At 36.4% G+C, this 11,497-nt stretch overlaps 1 pseudogene; it reads left to right on the forward strand.

The window, feature by feature from the left end:
- The first annotated feature begins 2,588 nt into the window (after nt 1-2,588).
- On the forward strand, nt 2,589-4,335 carry LOC125186870 (tetrahydroberberine oxidase pseudogene; annotated as a pseudogene).
- The last annotated feature ends 7,162 nt before the right edge of the window (nt 4,336-11,497 follow it).

Here is an 11,497-nt window from a genome sequence, read left to right on the forward strand (position 1 = left end):
ATTTCTGTCAAGGCGTCGTTGAAATATTCGGTGAGCAGTATCTTCGAAACCCTACCCCCGAAGACTGTCAGGATCTGTTGCAGATGCACGAGGAGAAGCATGGGTTCCCGGGGATGTTAGGCAGCATAGATTGTATGCATTGGGAATGGAAGAACTGTCCCGCTGCCTGGAATGGGTTCTACACCACGGTTACAAGGGAAAGAATCCCACGATGATCCTCGAGGCAGTAGCTGATTAAAGGCTGTGGATTTACCATGCGTATTTTGGGGTAGCCGGGTCGAATGACGACCTCAACGTCCTCAACTCGTCGCCCCTTTTCAACGAGCAGTACCAGGGCGTCAGTCCGACCGTCAGTTTTGTCGCCAACGGCAACCGGCATGATATGGGCTACTACTTGGCGAATTGGATATACCCTAGGTGACCCGTTTTTGTGAAGACGATAAGATGCGCAAATGAGGACAAGAAGGCCTACTTTGCGGAACGGCAGGAGTCGGCGCGCAAGGATGTAGAACGCGCATTTGTGGTGCTCCAAGCTCGATGGGCGGCAATTAAGGGTACAACGCGTTTGTGGCATGTCAACTGCATTGCTAATATAATGTACGTCTGTATTATCACGCACAATATGATTGTCGAAGATGAAGGTGTACAACTGACTAGTTGGGCCAACGACGATAATGAAGCCGGTCCAAGCCACGGTGTGGCCGCCACCAATGTACGACTGGGGGTACCTCACGATGAAACCGGCCGTCTCCAGACACATGCCGACATGCTCCAAGTGGATGCTCATATTCAACTCCAAAAGGATTTAATTGAAGAGTTGTGAGCGCGGAGGACTGCACGACGATAATTTTTTTGTTTTATGTATTTTTTTTAATTTATGTAATTTTTTTTAGTACGCACTTTTTTTAATTTGAATGAAATTATTGCATTTTCCCGTATATGTGTTGTAAATTTAATTTCGCATTTTGTGTTTAATTCCGGAAATTTAGTTGTTTTTTTAATTTTGATTGTTGTGGCTAGTCTATGGTTAGCCTATTGCTTGTCCAGTTGCTTGTCCTGATGATATGTTAGGAGGAATTTTAGTGTTGATGATGTGATAGGAGGAGTTTGTAGCTAGCCTATGACTGACCTATGACTAGCCTAAATCCATTGTGGAAGGCCATAAAAAATAAAGGAGTGTGGATAACCTCAAATCTCTTTCTTAAGTGCAGGAGGTTGCAGTTTTTGATCTCTCTACCTAAACTCTTTTGACAAACATTTGTTAGTTTCACTATTTTATTAATTTATTCCCATTAATAATTTCAATTTTAAACTTTTTTTTATTAGACAATAAACTCCCAGTAATATTTATTATTGAAAATTGAAGATTAAAAAAGCTTTACATTCTACTAATGTATATTTAGTACTACCTAATAGTAATTAACAAAATATAAATGTAAGTTTTAAAAGGTATTATATGTCCTATTAGAATTGACATTTGACAATTACAAAATACTCATAAATAACACGATCAAAGAGGAAACAGCATCTTTTTAATGAACACGATAAAAGTGCAATTGACTTTTAAATGTGGAAATAAAGAGATACCTTTTTCATTCTTACTCCACTTATTTGGATATAGTATTAAATTTATGACGAAGGAGGTTTCGATCTTTTCTATTTCAAGAACCAAGTCAAGTCATAACTATCTAGGTTCTCTGACATTTTAACATCGGTCAAGTTGACAATTTTTCTGTTTCTTCAATTAGGGAAAACATTTTTATTTTTATCAACAGCATGTAGGACTAAAATCTTATACCTTATGGATCCATTCTATTTAAAAGATTAAATTTAATAATTAAATTCACGAGATTGAATCTCATAACCAAATCCAAATATTTGTAATACCACTTTTGAATTTTGAATTTAAAGCCGCAATTCCAATTTTACAAACTCAATTCATTATACTAAACGGAGCTATTTGATTTTGTCGAAGGAATCCACTCCACGCTAGTCACAACCTTAATTGATGTAATCTCTATGACAAAATTAATCTCAAATAAATTCAATCTCGAATAGCCGAACACGGTATATGTGAATATTGTAAACGCTCTCAAATGACGCCGCGTCTCAGCCATTCAAATTGTTGGCCGATTGAAAGTCAAACCTATTACTGAATCCACATAATCAGCATGCATGACTTGGAATTGGTATTAAACTTATCTAAAAGTATTCAGCAACTTGAATTTGGCCATTCAATTTGCTTAATTAATTAAGCATACCAAGAAGAGAGCACCTTAATTCATTGGCAAGGGACTCAGAATTGAACTCTCAATTACAAGGAATTTATTTATAATTGATCAAAATACTTTTATATTTCCTCTCAGAATAAAACAGACAATAGAATCTAAAGAATGGCACATTAATATATATAAAAAATACTTTTACTATTGAAGAAGAATTTCAAATAAAGCAGCCATTGAGACGGTTGACTTTTAATATGCTATGATATGAGGATTATTTCAAACCTTAATGTTCCTATAAATAGGTTACAATGCATGGTTCTCAAACAACACAATCACAAGCTCATATTTTCATAATCATAAACCATGAAAACTCCTTCAAATTCATCTCATCTATTTTTCTCTCATCTTATTCTCCTCATCTTGTCATGCTCATCAGTAGCTATTGCTGATAAGCAAGACAACTTTCTTCAATGTCTCTCCAAAACAACCAACTACTCCTCCATTTCAAATGATGTCTACACTCATGCAAACTCATCTTACACTTCCATCCTCCAATTCTCCATCCGAAACCCTAGATTTGCGTCGGAATCCACTCCTAAACCGCAAGTGATCATAACCCCAGAACACGAATCCCAGATCCCGCCAGTCGTACGCTGCGCCAGGAAAAGTGGTCTGGAAATCAGAACAAGAAGCGGCGGCCATGACATGGAGGGACTGTCTTATGTCTCCCATGTCCCGTTCGTGGTCATCGATTTGATCAATCTCAGCGAAGTTACTGTCGACGTGGATGAGAAAACGGCATGGATTGAGACCGGTGCGACGACGGGAATCGTATACTACAAGATTGCGGAAAAGAGCTCCACTTTAGGGTTTCCCGGGGCTATTTGCACTACAGTTGGTGTCGGTGGCCACTACAGTGGAGGAGGCTACGGCACAATGCTGAGAAAATACGGCCTCGCTGGAGATAACGTCATAGATGCAAGAATAATCGACGCCAATGGCAGAATCCTCGACAGAAAATCAATGGGAGAGGATCTATTCTGGGCCATCAGAGGCGGCGGAGGTGCCAGCTTTGGTGTGATCACTGCCTGGAAGGTCCAACTGGTGGATGTTCCAGAAACAGTCACTGTTTTCTCAATCACGAGGAATGTGGAAAAACAGAACGGCTCTGCGTTGTGGCATCGCTGGCAATATGTGGCTCCTCGAGCGGACAAAGATTTGTTCGTAGGAGTTATCGTATTCAGGGTGAACTCCACGGTCCAAGTTAATTTCTTCTCAGTTTTCCTTGGCGGTGCCGACAGATTAGTTTCATACATGCAAGAAATCTTTCCCGAGTTAGGGCTAGTGAGAGAAGACTGCACAGAAATGAGCTGGATCGAATCCACCTTATTTAGCAACCAAATGCCAATAACTCCACTTGATACTTTGCTCAACCGGACTCAGGCCGGTCTGAGGCAGCTCAAAGCCAAGTCGGATTATATAAGGACACCCATTCCTCTGAACGCGATTGAAGGCATGGTGACTATGTTGCGTGAACCAGAAGCAGACGAGACGACATACTACATGGTGCCGTATGGTGGAAGAATGGATGCAATATCAGAATCGGAAACTCCATTTCCTCACAGAGCCGGTGCACTCTACAAACTTGCCGGCTTGACTTACTGGCAAAACTCTGAGGCTGCGGACGCGGACAGATACATAAGCTGGAGCCGCAGGTATTATCAATACATGACTCCTTATGTCTCGAGCTCGCCCAGGGAAGCCTACTACAACTACAGAGATCTCGATATTGGAGTGAATAAACCTAATGGGAAGACAAGTTACGCACGCGCAAGCATTTGGGGGAAGTCATATTACAAGGATAATTTTGATCGTCTTGTTCGGGTGAAAACAGTTGTTGATCCAACGAATTTCTTCAAGAATGAACAGAGCATTCCGCCGTTGCAAGCTAAGTGGACTAAGAAAGGGAATTGAGATGTATTCTGTGGTTAACTGCCAACTTGTTTGATATATGATGGTTGTTTGATTATTCTGTTACATTATTTTCTAACAATAATGTTTGTATTGTTATTCATGCAAGGTGTATCAATAATAAAGATTTGTTTCCTTATAAGGGTGTACTAATAAATGTATTGATTTGCAATTAAGATGTTGTTTTATATAATATATCCTACTTATTGACTCTATCCTTTCATAGTCAAATTAGCATTAAAAGTAGATGAATCCCTCCGTTCCTTATAAATTTATAGTTGTGAGAGCAATAAAAATGGATTTCATAATAACCCATAGTTAAACTTGAATCCTTGAATTGTGTTGAAAAATTTAGAGTTTGTGCAATATATGAGTTTGCATTTTATCGCTATCCACTTTATGCATTCTATACTCAACATTATATATGGATTATAAATTTTTTAAAATTTTTTTATTTTATATAATCCAACGGTGAATAACTGAAATTTTTTTACAAAAATTAATAGCATAAAAATAACGTAATCGACTACGTAATTAAAGTTATTTAAAAAAAAAAATTATATACACCTCATCAACAGAAAAGAATATTCAAGACACACTAAAAAAGATTAAAACAAGCTCAGTGTCCCCATCGTCAACTGGCTGTCCCACTACGACCGGATCATCGACCTCAAGAACGTGGTCGTCAAGTCCAACATTTTCCAATCTTCTCCTTGATCTCACTCTTCTTCATCGGCTCCCCACCCCCTTCCCCCCTCGCCGCTTGCTTCGCCAACATCACCGGCTACTCCATCCCATCTGGCTTTTGGGTTCTCCTCTTGAGAGGGTTATTGCTGAATGGTGGAATGTTTTGTGAAAGAACATAAACACATTTTACCTTCACAAAGGCAATCTTATTTTACTTAACAATCATGCGGCCATGCCACTAACAAGGCTCACGTCGATGAGGGGATAAACGGATGAGAGCCTTGTTAGAATATGTTTTCGACGTCATATGTTCATTTACTAATAAGCATATGTTGTCGCATATTTTACTTTATTTGTATAGTAATTGAATCGAACATTAACTCAAACAAAAAGGAAAGGTGGTTATGTTGAATGGGACGGAGGGAGTAACTGAAATAAGTTTAAAATTAGAAACAATCAATTACACGTAGCACACACGTCGCACAGATGCTACACGTGTACATATGTATATAAATATTGAAAGCATTACTATATACAATTAGTTAAGATAGGATTATACCCCAAATTAAAGACTACCCACAAGCATTAACTCAAAAAACCCCAATGTATTACAAATATCAAAGTTGCATTTAGCAAGTGCCTTAGTCAATGTCTCTGAACATCTATAGTGAAAACTTACACCAGATAACATAATCTTGTTGACTATAAGGAGTCTCACGCCAAAATATTAGCAAGTGTCTTAGTCAACGTTTTCTGTAATATTTCTGAACCTGCGAAAAAAACACATAATGCAATGATCAAGATCAGCCTATAAAATGGGAAAAACATACTTATACGTCCGTGCGACTTGCGTGTCAAAACCTATAAAATGACATCATATGTCAATGTCTTTAAACATCTACAATGGAAACTTACACCAGATAACATAATATTTTTGACTATAAGGAGCCTCACGCCAAAAAATTAGCAAGTGTCTAAGTCAACGTTTCCTGTAATATTTCTGAACCTGTGAAGAAAACACGTAATACGATGGTCAAAACCAACCCATAAAGTAGGAAAAAAATACTTACACGTCCGTGCGACTTGCGTGTCATGACCTATAAAATGACATCATATATTAGGTAATGATTAATAAATAACCATATGCAGCTTCTGAAGCTACTTTTTGGTGCCCATGAGAGTACTATGTTTTGACAAATAATATAAGTTTAATAAGTAGTCTTTATAGAATAAATGTTTACAAATTAATTTGTGACCTTGCATTACCTGAATCTTTATCTCCTCAAGTTTTCTAGTGCAAATAATGTGAGGCAAAGACGAGCCATCCTCCCAACTATAATAGTAATACACATTCACTTTGGGGGATGTGAAATTTTTTTCCAGTTCATCCTCGTCTTCAACAGTATAAACCTAAGAAGCAAAGAAAATGATAGATGATCTTAGTCAGCGGTTTGAGCATTTAGTGTCAAACAACACATCACCTAGAAAATACGCAGAATCATTTTAATAATTAATTCAATCACTCTCGAGTTTCACGCGTTATGACACTTTTACAGTGAAGAAAGAGTCGTCCTGCCGCAACTCACTAACTAGGCACTTGTGTGGAATATATATTTCACATTTTCATTTTTTTTTAATTAAGAAAACATTATACCTAGAGTTACGTTGGTACAAGAGAGGGCTTGCTCTCCTACGTTAGCACGATCTTCGCATATCACTTGCACGATTATTTGCTTCACTCATAAATCTTTTTTACTTTTAATCACTTAAAACTTACAACCTTATGCATCATTTCTACACACTTCCCTTAACATTATATATGGATTATATTTTACTTAAAATTTTATTTTATTTATGTATTACGTAATTGTGAATTTATATATTCTTAGTAAATTGTGAATAACTGAAAAATAAAACTTTTACTAAAAACGTACAAATTAAAGTAACCGAATGCATAATTAAAATTAAAATTATATATTTCTTTTAAAACATACACCTTGTTCAACAGATAAGAATATTCAAAACATACTATAAAAAACTAAAACAAGAATCTTAATATATAAAGAAGAAAAAAACAATCTACAACATGTCATAATGATGAAGTATTATGTCAAAACTAATAAGGTCATCTACAACACATAATATTATTTTTGTACTTGCCTTACATTACTTTTGATTTATGAATTTCATATTATGTATTATTATTTTTAATGATGCGGTGTTGGTTATTTATTAAAAAATTAGTGATTTGTTTATTTTTCAATATGTGTTTTAAATACTCCCCCCGTCCCACATTAGGAGTAACTTTGATATTTTTGCACTCGTTTTATAAAAATGACAATAAATAGTTAAAATGGAGAAATGGTAAATTAAGAAAAAGAATAATTAGAGAAGACTCACTTTAACATTTTTCCACTTTAACTATTCATTACTCCCTCCATCCACAAAAAATAGAGCAATTTGTGTATGACACGGGTTTTATGGTAATTGTATTCTATTTTCTTTGGACGGAGAGAGTATATATAAAAGGATAGGAAAATATACACACATACAATTTATATAAATTAAGAATGAATTAAAATATAAAAAAGGCTCATAAATAGTGTTGTGGATATTGAGTGCAAAAGGAAAAATATCATTAAAAATTTAAAATATATTACAATGAATTTTTTAAAAATACATAATTAAAATTTTAAATTTATTATTTTTTAAAAAAAACCTTCACCATATCATTAAAGGAATATTAAATATACCATAAATAATAAAAAATAACTTAAATATTTCATAAAAAGATAAGAAAGAATTGAGTGTGTTGGAAATAAGATTCAAGCTAGAATATAGGAGGCTGCCGCCCCATACTAGCTAGTGGTGGATATAGGAGGCTGCCGCGCCCACTAGGCCTTGTAGAGAGTCCTTTAAAGTCGAGCCGGAAAATAACATGACATCACAATCTGAGCATAAAATTGTAGTACTTTTTCCGTCCGCTATTAGGAGTTTCATTCATGAGCGGTACGAATTTTAAGAAATGTAAAAAAAGTGGGTGGAAAAAAGTTAATGAAATAAAGATCCCACTTGTTTATATTAGTTTTAAATGAATTGTGAGTGGAATAAGTTAGTGGAAGGTGAGACCCTATTACCATTTAGGATAAAAGTGAACCGAGACTCCTATTCATATAAATTTTAGTAGCTTAATGATTAATTAATCTTTTAATTAAGATATCTATGGTTCAACTTTGAATGGGGATATGTTATTGTCTTTTCTTTATCCAGTCTTTCTTCATTTATTTCATCAATTCATTTTCTTTCCATCTTATTACCAAATTAAATCATTAAACTAGTCTATGAAATTGAAACTTTTTCGTAGTTTACATATAGTACTATTTATTAAACAGCTGCCCGTGCTGCTCCGCTACTTTTGATATCTTAACTAACTCTATATGTAACAATTTTCTATATTGCTCTCCATTTCGCGAATAGTACCATTTCGTGAACAGTAGTCTCATTTTTTCATTTATTCTATCCGTGAATAGGAGTTTCGATTCACTTTTTACCATAAATAATAATAGGGTCTCACATTCCTCTAACTCATTCCAGTCACATTTAATTTAAAATTAATATATACAAATGAAGCTCATATCCACTAATTTATTTCCACTCATTTTTATTATCATTTGTTAAAACTCCTGTCAAGAATTAAGACTCTTAATAGTGGATGGAGGGAGTATATGTGTAGTGTTCGTGCAACGTGCATGCCTCGGTGTCTCGACACATTATATATACTAGTAGTATATAATAGTGCTCAATAAACAACCAAATACTACTAACGAGATTACAAAAGGAGATTGACTATATGTATATAATCCGTTTCCTGCAAATTGCAATCATTCACTTTTTTCATCTCCTCTCGCTCTCTCATTTCTTTCCTATTTCTCTCTCTAGCTTGCTCATAATATACCAGTAGTAGTATTTTTTGTCTCGGTGGAGGGAGGATTTTCTTTTAATTCTTGATTGAAATTCTTCATTTTTGAGGTTTGTGTGTTGGAATAAATAATTAAACTTGATTTTGTAGTAGAATTATCTAGATATTAGTTGGTATTAAAATATCTAGATATTTTAAGAGAATTCTCTAGATTATAAATATTTTGTAGAATTCTCTAGAATTAGGAGTATTAAAATATTTAGATATATTAGTAGAATTTCCTAGAATTTTAGGAAAATATCTAGATTTTATGGAGAAAAAATCTAGATATAAAATATTATAGAGAATTCTAGAATATGAAGTGAATCCCTATAAATAGGGGAGAGTTGTAACATTTTGGATAAGTTGTGAAGTTGAGAAAGTTTGAGAAATTGAGTGTTCCTTTCTTCCCCACATCAAAACATCTCCTAAAACCATTTCTACATATTCCACCCATTCTCCTCTCAAATATTTCCTCCAAACTAAATTACTCCTCCTCCAATATCTTATATATTCCAACAAAGTGGTACCAGAGCCAAAGTTCCTACCTGTAGTATGGCTAACTTGCCGTCGTTCCAAGTCCCCATGCTCAATAAGAGCAGTTTCGATAATTGGAGTATCAAGATAAAAGCGTTATTAGGAGCCCACGACGTTTGGGAGATCGTGGAGAATGGCTACGAGGAGCCGCAAGACGAGACCGATCTATCCCAACAACAAAGGGATAGATTGCGAGATGCGAGAAAGAGAGACAAGAAGGCTCTCTATCTCATCTACCAAGCTCCAGGGGACGACGATTTCGAGAAGATCTCGAGTGCAAGCACCGCCAAAGAAGCGTGGAAGAAGCTCCAAATCTCGTGTGTTGGTGCGGAGCGAGTAAAGAAGGTACACCTCCAAACTTTAAGAGGGGAATTTGAATCTTTACAGATGAAAGAGTCCGAATCAATTTCGGATTATTTTTCAAGAGTCTTGGCGGTGTCAAATCAAATGAAAAGAAATGGTGAAAAATTGGAGGATGTAAGAATCATGGAGAAAATATTGCGCTCTCTAACCCCTAATTTTGAGCACATAGTAGTTACAATAGAAGAAACAAAAGATTTGGAGGAAATGACAATCGATCACTTATTGGGTTCGCTACAAGCATATGAGGAGAAACAAAAGAAGAAACAAGAAATTGTGGAGCAACTTTTGAAGTTGCAAGTAAGCCCAAAGGAGAAAGAAGAAAGCTCGAGCAATGGTGGTGGCCCACAAGGAAGAGGTCGCGGACAACGACAAGATCGTGGTCGTGGTCGTGGTCGAGGATATGCTCGTGGACGTGGACGAGGATATTTCTCCAACAATGAAGAAAGAAAGGAGTTCCCAAATATGGGACGAGGAAGGAGCAATCCACAGTCGAGGTACGATAAATCTTCAATAGAGTGTTATAATTGTCATAGATATGGGCACTATGCTTCCGAGTGCAGAGAGAAAAAATCAAAAGTTGAAGAGAAGGCCAATTATGTGGAGAATACGAATGAAGAAAATGGATGTGTTCTTCTAGCCTATAAAGGAGAAGCTGGAAGAAAAGATGATATGTGGTACCTCGACACAGGAGCGAGCAACCATATGTGCGGGAACAGGAGCATGTTCGTGGAGCTTGATGAATCAATAAGTGGCAACGTCTCCTTTGGTGATGAATCTAAAATTCCAGTTAAAGGAAAATGCAAGATTCTAATTCGTTTAAAAAATGGAGCTCATGATTTTATTTCAAACGTATATTACGTGCCCAATATGAGAAACAATATATTGAGTCTTGGACAACTCTTAGAGAAAGGTTATAACATTCACATGAAAGATTATAGCCTTTCAATAAGAAATGGCAAAAATGATTTAATTGCCAAAGTGCCAATGTCCAAGAATAGAATGTTTTTATTAAATGTTCAAAATGATGTGGTGAAGTGCCTTCAAGCATGTTATAAAGATAAGTCTTGGCTATGGCATCTTCGATTTGGGCACCTGAATTTTGGTAGCTTGAAATTGCTATCAAATAAAGAAATGGTACGAGGATTACCGCCCATCGAGCACCCTGATCAACTATATGAAGGATGCTTAGTTGGGAAGCACTTCAGAAAGCCGTTCCCAAAGGAGTCAAGTTCGAGAGCTCAGAAGCCATTGGAGTTAATCCATGCAGACGTGTGTGGACCAATCAAGCCAACCTCCCTCGGTAAAAATAATTATTTCCTACTTTTCATTGATGATTTTTCAAGAAAAACGTGGGTATACTTCTTGAAGCAGAAATCAGAAGCATTTGACGCCTTCAAGAAGTTCGAGGCTGCCGTCGAGAAAGAAAGCGGTCTACAAATCAAAGCAATGAGGACCGACCGAGGTGGAGAATTCACATCCAGGGAGTTTCTGGAATTTTGCGAAGAAAGCGGAATTCGGCGGCTACTAATAGTTCCGAGATCCCCCCAGCAGAATGGAGTGGCTGAACGAAAAAACATGACCATCGTTGAGATGACTCGGAGTATGCTAAAGACGAAGAATTTACCCAAAGAGCTTTGGGCAGAAGCAGTAGCGTGCGCCGTGTACCTGTCTAACAGGTCTCCAACAAAAAGTGTGTGGGGAATGACTCCTCAAGAAGCTTGGAGCGTGAGAAAGCCAGGGATTTCCCACTTAAGAG

The sequence above is a fragment of the Salvia hispanica genome, chromosome 2, assembly GCF_029641045.1.
Source record: "Salvia hispanica isolate PSC_SH4W2 chromosome 2, Shi_PSC_v1, whole genome shotgun sequence".
In the NCBI taxonomy this organism is placed as follows: Eukaryota; Viridiplantae; Streptophyta; class Magnoliopsida; order Lamiales; family Lamiaceae; genus Salvia; species Salvia hispanica.